The sequence below is a fragment of the Taudactylus pleione genome, unplaced genomic scaffold (assembly GCF_031769625.1).
Source record: "Taudactylus pleione unplaced genomic scaffold, aTauple2 ptg000069l, whole genome shotgun sequence".
NCBI lineage: Eukaryota > Metazoa > Chordata > Amphibia > Anura > Myobatrachidae > Taudactylus > Taudactylus pleione.
The window spans coordinates 756,501-763,741 of record NW_028284471.1 but is presented as its reverse complement, the minus strand read 5'-3'; positions in this window follow the sequence as shown (position 1 = coordinate 763,741).

Here is a 7,241-nt window from a genome sequence, read left to right as displayed (position 1 = left end):
GTACAAGTGTAAGCAGTATAGGTGGGAGTAGAGTAGGTGTGGTGGTGTACCAGTGTAAGTAGTATAGGTGGGGGTGGAGTATGTGTGATGGTGTACAAGTGTAAGTAGTATAGGTGGGGGTGGAGTAGGTGTGATGGTGTACAAGTGTAAGCAGCATAGGTGGGAGTAGAGTAGGTGTGGTGGTGTACCAGTGTAAGTAGTATAGGTGGGGGTGGAGCAGGTGTGATGGTGTACAAGTGTAAGCAGTATAGGTGGGAGTAGAGTAGGAGTGGTGGTGTACCAGTGTAAGTAGTATAGGTGGGAGTGGAGTAGGTGTGATGGTGTACAAGTGTAAGCAGTATAGGTGGGAGTAGAGTAGGTGTGGTGGTGTACCAGTGTAAGCAGTATAGGTGGGAGTAGAGTAGGTGTGGTGGTGTACCAGTGTAAATAGTATAGGTGTGAGTAAAGCAGGTGGAGGGAGTTCTATAATGAATAGTATTGGAGGGAGTAAGGTTAGGTGTGAAGGAGATCAGCTGTGACTTGCATACAGTAGGTGAGAGTAGGATAGATGAGAGAGTGTATCAGTGTAAGAAGTATAGGTGAGACTAGAGTAAGCTGTAATACAAAAATTGATTTTCCAAGAGTATTTAAATATTTGAAGGTAGGGGAGGAAATTATATATTGTCCATTGGTTACACATGTAGGGATCCCACAGTATAACAATTGTTGCTACACCCTGGATTGGAAAATATGTTATCTCAATCTACTTCCTACCCATTGTGGCTGGTATTGAACAGCAAATAGTGGAGGGAAGGGTGTGCTAGAGATGTGGTTGGATGGGTGAGAAGCAAACCAGTTAGCTATGGGTGATATTTACCAAAGCTTGGAAAGAGAGAAAGTGGAGAGAGATAAAGTACCAACCAATCAGCTCCTAACTGTCATTTTCCAAACAGCTTGTAATGTGGCAGTTAGAAGCTGATTGCTTGGTACTTTATCTCTCTCCACTTTCTCTCTTTCCAAGCTTTGGTAAATATCATCCATAGCTAACTGGTTTGCTTCTCACCCATCCAACCACATCTCTAGCACACCCTTCCCTCCACTCACACTATTTGTTGTACAATACCAGTGCACTGATACACTCTCACATCATTGTAGAGTCCAGAAGGGATTTTGCATACACTGTATTTGAACTTACTAGAAATTACTACTTTTATTTCATATTTGTGTCTGTATTTAATTGTCCTAGAAAATGTGTCTTTATTAAGTGAACAGACACAGACTGTAATGATATGATACTTCATTAAAATACTATGAGGGCTGATTAAAAAGTAATTAGACTGATTTTTTTTGTTCATAATCAGATGACTCCACAGTCCATGACCATTGGCGAAGCCATGATACATTTTTTTCCTCATATTTGGGTGGTGCTCCTTGGATTTTTATTCTCATGGAGGTAATATAGTATACTTTGTGGCACTGGCAATAGTATTTTTTTTTTTTTGTGGAGAAGACATGGCTACGCCTCCCTGATTTGGTCATGCCCCCAGTACCCGGGCTCCATTCAGCTCTCGGTGGCCCTGGATACAGCATATTAAATTATTAATACAATGTTTCATACATTTATTTTTTTCTGATTGTCTAAGAGAGGGTGTTTGTTTTTAAGTTGTGCCAGGTTTCTCTATGTAACAACCTGTAATAAAAAGACCTTTGTTTTCTTTCACTTTATTCCTTTTGTGTTCCCCTGTAGTAGTGGTTAAACATATCTTACTTTTTATCATTATCATTAATATATTTTGTATATGGCACAACAACAAATATCCTGCTCTACCTATCCTGTGACCACCGGAGGACTCCTCTTACCGCTTTCTTGCAGCGGATTCTCTCCTGCTGGGGTTGTTTTTCCTGGGTCCCTTTGTATTTATGCGAGCAGCCAGGTGATGGTTGCGATGGTCAAGACCATCGCGACCATCGGGCTTGCGACGAGACCCTTGCGGTAGGGTCTTGTTGCCGCAAGCCCCAGTGGACTTCCTGCTCTAATAGAGCAGGAAGTCCACCTACTGACATCACGAGTGATGTCAGTAGGGCCGCCCACAAATGGCAGGCGTTCCTACAAGAAGGCCTCCATTTGACCAGCCACCCCCACACCCCGCCTTCCAAATGGGGCGAGCTGTCGATCAACATCGACAGCCGCCCATTTTGGATGCGAGCGCTGGAGTGAGTGCTTTTTGCACTCGCTCCGGGGCTCGCGCCCACGCAGTGCAATCGACCCACTTGCGAGCACATAGCGCTTGCGAGCGGGTCTGAATCAGGCCCTGAGTCTCCTGTTCAATGCTGCCCTCTGGACTTTTGCTTCATAGATGAACTCTGATTTTCTAGGATTCTTCTGTGCCTATTTGGGTCATACCGTATCCTGCTGATTACTTTGCAGCTCAGGTCTCCTTTCCACCCTCTGTAATTTTCCATTATTGCTGAATCTTACCTCCTGTATGGTTCTCTCTTGTTGTGGCCAAATTCTGTCTGGCAATCTTGGAATGAATCTGTCAAGTCATTATTGCCTTAAGACAGAGTGTGGCGGCTCTGGTGGAGGCACTGCATGTTGACTTCCCTCTTCTATGTCTGGATTTGCGAATTACACTGGTTTGGATTGTTGAGCCAGAGAATTGTACTTCCTCTCTTGCGGCCTGTAATGCTCTAGCCACTGCACGGCTGCTCCCCTTGGAATCTTAGAGGGTGCCACATCAAAAAAATCCAGTATAGAGACGTCTGCATAATAGCCAACTCTCCTACTCTATGTTGTTTGCTATTCACCTACACGCGGTTTCAGATGACCGTATTTGTTTCTTTACTTTGTCTCGGGAAGTTGCGGCCCGTTTGGAGTGTTGGTCTCAGAATGGGATGATCCTCCTTGAATGATGTGATCTCCAGCTCTCCATTTTTGCGTTTGCGGCATGGTTTATTTACAGACCTTGAGGCGGGATGACCCTCTTTTACTGTTTACATTGTATTTGTGCTATTACCTTTATTTGCTTTCATTCTGTCTTTTTAATACTCTGGTTTGTGCACATGTTTTTGAATTTTCTTTGAATGTTTTATTTTGGATATATCCTGTATATACACTTTTATCATCTGTTGGTGTGCAATTTCCTCCAAGGCTTAATCCGTCCTATTATCCTCAGATCATTTTCTTGTTTGCTTTCTGTCTGTTTATCTTTTATAGTCGGTTAGGATGGCTTGATTATTGCTTTCGGGATTCTCTGTTGGCCCTTTGATCCTAGTCTGGGGGTTGCATGGCTTTAGGGTTTACGGTAATAGTTGCCCTTCTCTTTCTGTAGTAGAGGGTTAGGTAGTTGAAGGGGTGGGTCTTTGTTCGGGGATCCACGTATGCCATGATCGGTGCTATGGTCATACAGGGTAGGGGGTGATTGTTAATTGTTATAGTTTGATATTTATATTTTAGCGATAATAACCAGTGTATATTTTGTTAGATTCTTTGTATTGATTTTATATTTGCTTGTTTCATGCGAGACTTCCATATACAGGTCCACATTAGGGTGGCTCGGTTTGATGTTCGCTACTAAGGGATAATTGCCTTGCTATTCTGGTACAGTGGTACTATTATACTGTATGAAGTTTTATGATCTGTAAATTGCGTGTATTACCTAACATGTATGCTTTGTTTTCAGTCACTGAATATCACTGAGGCACTCTTTTTGTGCTTTTTTTTTTATGTGTATTGCTTTTATTTGGTCTGTCACATTTAATAATTTCTTATCCTCCTTTTCCTAGCCTGTTTGTATATGCCTTAGACTGTTTGCTGTTAGTTCTTCTAATATTGTATATTGACCATGTCTTGCAGGTACTGTATGTTTCTTAATGTATTTTTGTGGGTGTAAGCTATAAAATTCAATAAATATACTCAATTAAAAATAAGAACTTACAGCTGTTCTGCAGCAATGAAAAACAGGCTTGTCTGGGCCACAGTGGGCTAGTGAAAACTGGAAGACGGTCTTATGTACCAATAAATCATTATTTGATATTTCTGGTTAATCACAGGGTTTTCCTACACTGTCGAGTAGGCGAATGGATGGTTCCTTAGTATGTGAAGTTATTTACTAAGCAACGGCTTATAACTATTAAATTTATTCAGCGAAAGCCTGTGTATGAATCTAACTTGTTCAGTATAAAGATGGCCTGTTGCCAACTTCTCTATTTACTGGTTACTGTACATGGCTACACCTGCTGCATGTTTACCACATCTACTTCATTGTTGTTAACCCTGTATGAGTGGCATGGTACAACTATGGTTGGCATTGCTGGGGACACTGGTTCTGTGTTTAGTTTGTATTCTCTTCCCATGTTTGCAGGTATTTCCTCTGGGTCCAACAAACCATGCTAATGGGGGTAATTGGCTATTGGCAATATTCTGATGTATGTATGTTTGTGTGGTAGAAAATGTATACTGTAAGTCCCACTGTCTCAGGGACTGATGACATGATTAAACATGCTGTGTAAAGCACTGTGTAATATGTTTGGCATTTTATAACTAAGGTCAATAATTATAATGGCCAGAGACACTTTCTTGTTAAATTAAGGCAGCAAACCCTGAGGTAGGAGATGTGGTGAAGGTTGCCAAATATGATATGCAAAATAAAATTTTTGAAGAGTATAAACCTTTCATGTATACATTTTGGTGCCACATATACAAACATACTTAATATAGCATTTTTAGGGATATTTTTCTTCGTATTATGTATACCAAAACTATACCAGTACAGTACGTTGTGCTATTACCTTTATTTGCTTTTAGTCTGTCTTCTTAATACTCTGGTTTGTGCACGTTTTTGAATTTTCTTTGAATGTTTTATTATGGATATATCCTGTATATACACTTTTATCATCTGTTGGTGTGCAATTGCCTCCATGGCACCCCCCCTTTTTTGAAGATGAATATGCTTTGGCATCTGTAGGATGATCCTGCTATTTTCTATATTATGAAATTACCCCCAAAAAAGTGAATTCAAAAAATGAATTATATGTATGCCTAGTATACCTTTGGTCTAATAAACCTCATCTCCTGGGTCTAGTCTATCTTACAAGCTATGACAAGTGCTAGACAGGTTCATATGAACTGCAATGCTGGCCTGGATTCTAGTTTGGACTAATGAAGAGAGAAAGACATACACAAGTAAATGCTTCAGTGATGTCACTAGTTCCTAATGAATTCATAGGTTGCATCATCCTGGTTCAGCCCACAAAATGGCTGCATGCACTATGGAGAGGTGACAGGTTCAGTTTAAAGTCGTCTGACTTAAAGTCGTCTGTGTTTATTTGATGATAAAGGGACTGATACAAAGTTGCACATAAGCCCGTTTTGCGAATGGATCCTGTGATTTTTCACACTGCACATTCTCCTCAGACTAACATATGCAAATTTGAACAACAAAAGGCGATTTAGAGTCCTCCATGTCAGTGTAAGAGGGGCAAGGGGTGGACTGATGTGTGCGCCTACTGCCGTGCAGGTGTGGTAGGACACTTACATCTCACACCCCGTGGCTCTCACCTTCAGGCCGCCTTGGTTTCTCCTACCGACGGTCCTGGGTCTTTCCGGTTCGACACATCCGGGGACGGTCTAACCTGTAAGATAGGTCGGACACGCTGAGCCTATGGACATGACCTTGGTGCCCCAAGACTGACTGACAGACAGATATTACGGGGACTAGAAGATGGTCATCATTGGCACTTGTGGCCTCAGACTGGTTTACACCCGCGTGCCAGGCACATGGGTGCAACCCGAATGAAAAACACCCAAAAAGGGGAAAGGAAAGAGGGGATGACACACGACAATGATACGACATCAAATGCGCTCACCGGGTATACCCCTTGTCCCTTTGCTGGGCGAGTAGTCCTTGTCTCTGCTCCTATAAGAGAGCACATCCGCCTAGCACAGCGCAAGAACAATACCTGCAGCATAGCACCGTATGGAAACAAGGCTGCGGAGTGGCCTACCAGGGTGCAATGTCCTCGGCCTAGCACCGCACGGGGGTGGTACAGTGGGTACACAATAACCTGATACAGAGGTCTCGGCCTAGCGCCACATGGTGGTGGTACAGTGGGTATACAGTAGCCTAACACAGATACAGTGGTCTCGGCCTAGCGCCGCACGGTGGTGGTACAGTGGGTACACAATAACCTAACACAAGGATACAGTGGTCTAACAAGGAAAGGGTCCTCACTGAGGGCTTACCTGGTCCGCTGACCTGCGTCCTAGATCTCCTTCCAGCGACGATCCTGCAGCTCTGCTCACTCCCGCACGTCTCTCCTCCCGGGCCACACACCGGGGTTTAAATATCCGGCCGCGCATCATCCTGGGGTTAATGACGCTTGGTGATGGCGTGCCACACCACGTGGGCGCGCCCGGCGACGCGGGGTCCGATCTTCGCCGGCATCTTCATGGGAGGAGGGGCACTCGGTCCCGGACCTCCCACATCAGCATGATCCCCACTTGTGACTGAGTGGATGTAATTAGACAGCAACTGGGCTTGTGAAAATAGGCTAAGTGTTCCAAGGGCATATAGAAGGAATTGTGGGCTATTCAGAGGTGACCATATGCAGAGATCCCATGGCTGTGGTAGAAGGTATATTCTAAGGTGCTGTGGGTGGTGATGGCAGGTTTAGAATGTATCTATTATTATTAGAATGATACACTGCTACCAAGTATAATCAAAATGATTTATTATAGCATTTAACTTATTTATGATCCATCGCTCATTGTTCTTATAGCTCACATAGCACAAATCTCCAAGGGAGAAGCAAAATGGATCCACAGCCTTAAAAGGCCCCATCCATCAGGTCGTAATCAGACTTTTTTTTCCTCACCAATTAAGACTCAGGTTTATTGCTTATCTGTAATTGAAACATGAAAATAATGAAGTATTATCCAGGTCATTAAGTATTATCCAGGGCATTCTTATCAGCGTCAGAGAGAAATACATATACATATTCATAAATCCCCTGTGGACAGCATCTGACATACGGCCTGATTCAGAGATGGTTACTAATGCAGCCGCACTCGCCGCCACTCTCACAATAGCGGGAATATGCAAATGGTAATCTCAGCCTTCCCTTTGTGCTCCACAGTGCGATGGATTATACGAGTGGTGAGACGCAGACTTCCAGGCTGCATGGACTGTGCATTTGCAATGGACATTGATTGTAAACACACCAATACCATTCTCATGAGTTAGCGATTCCTTACACAATCA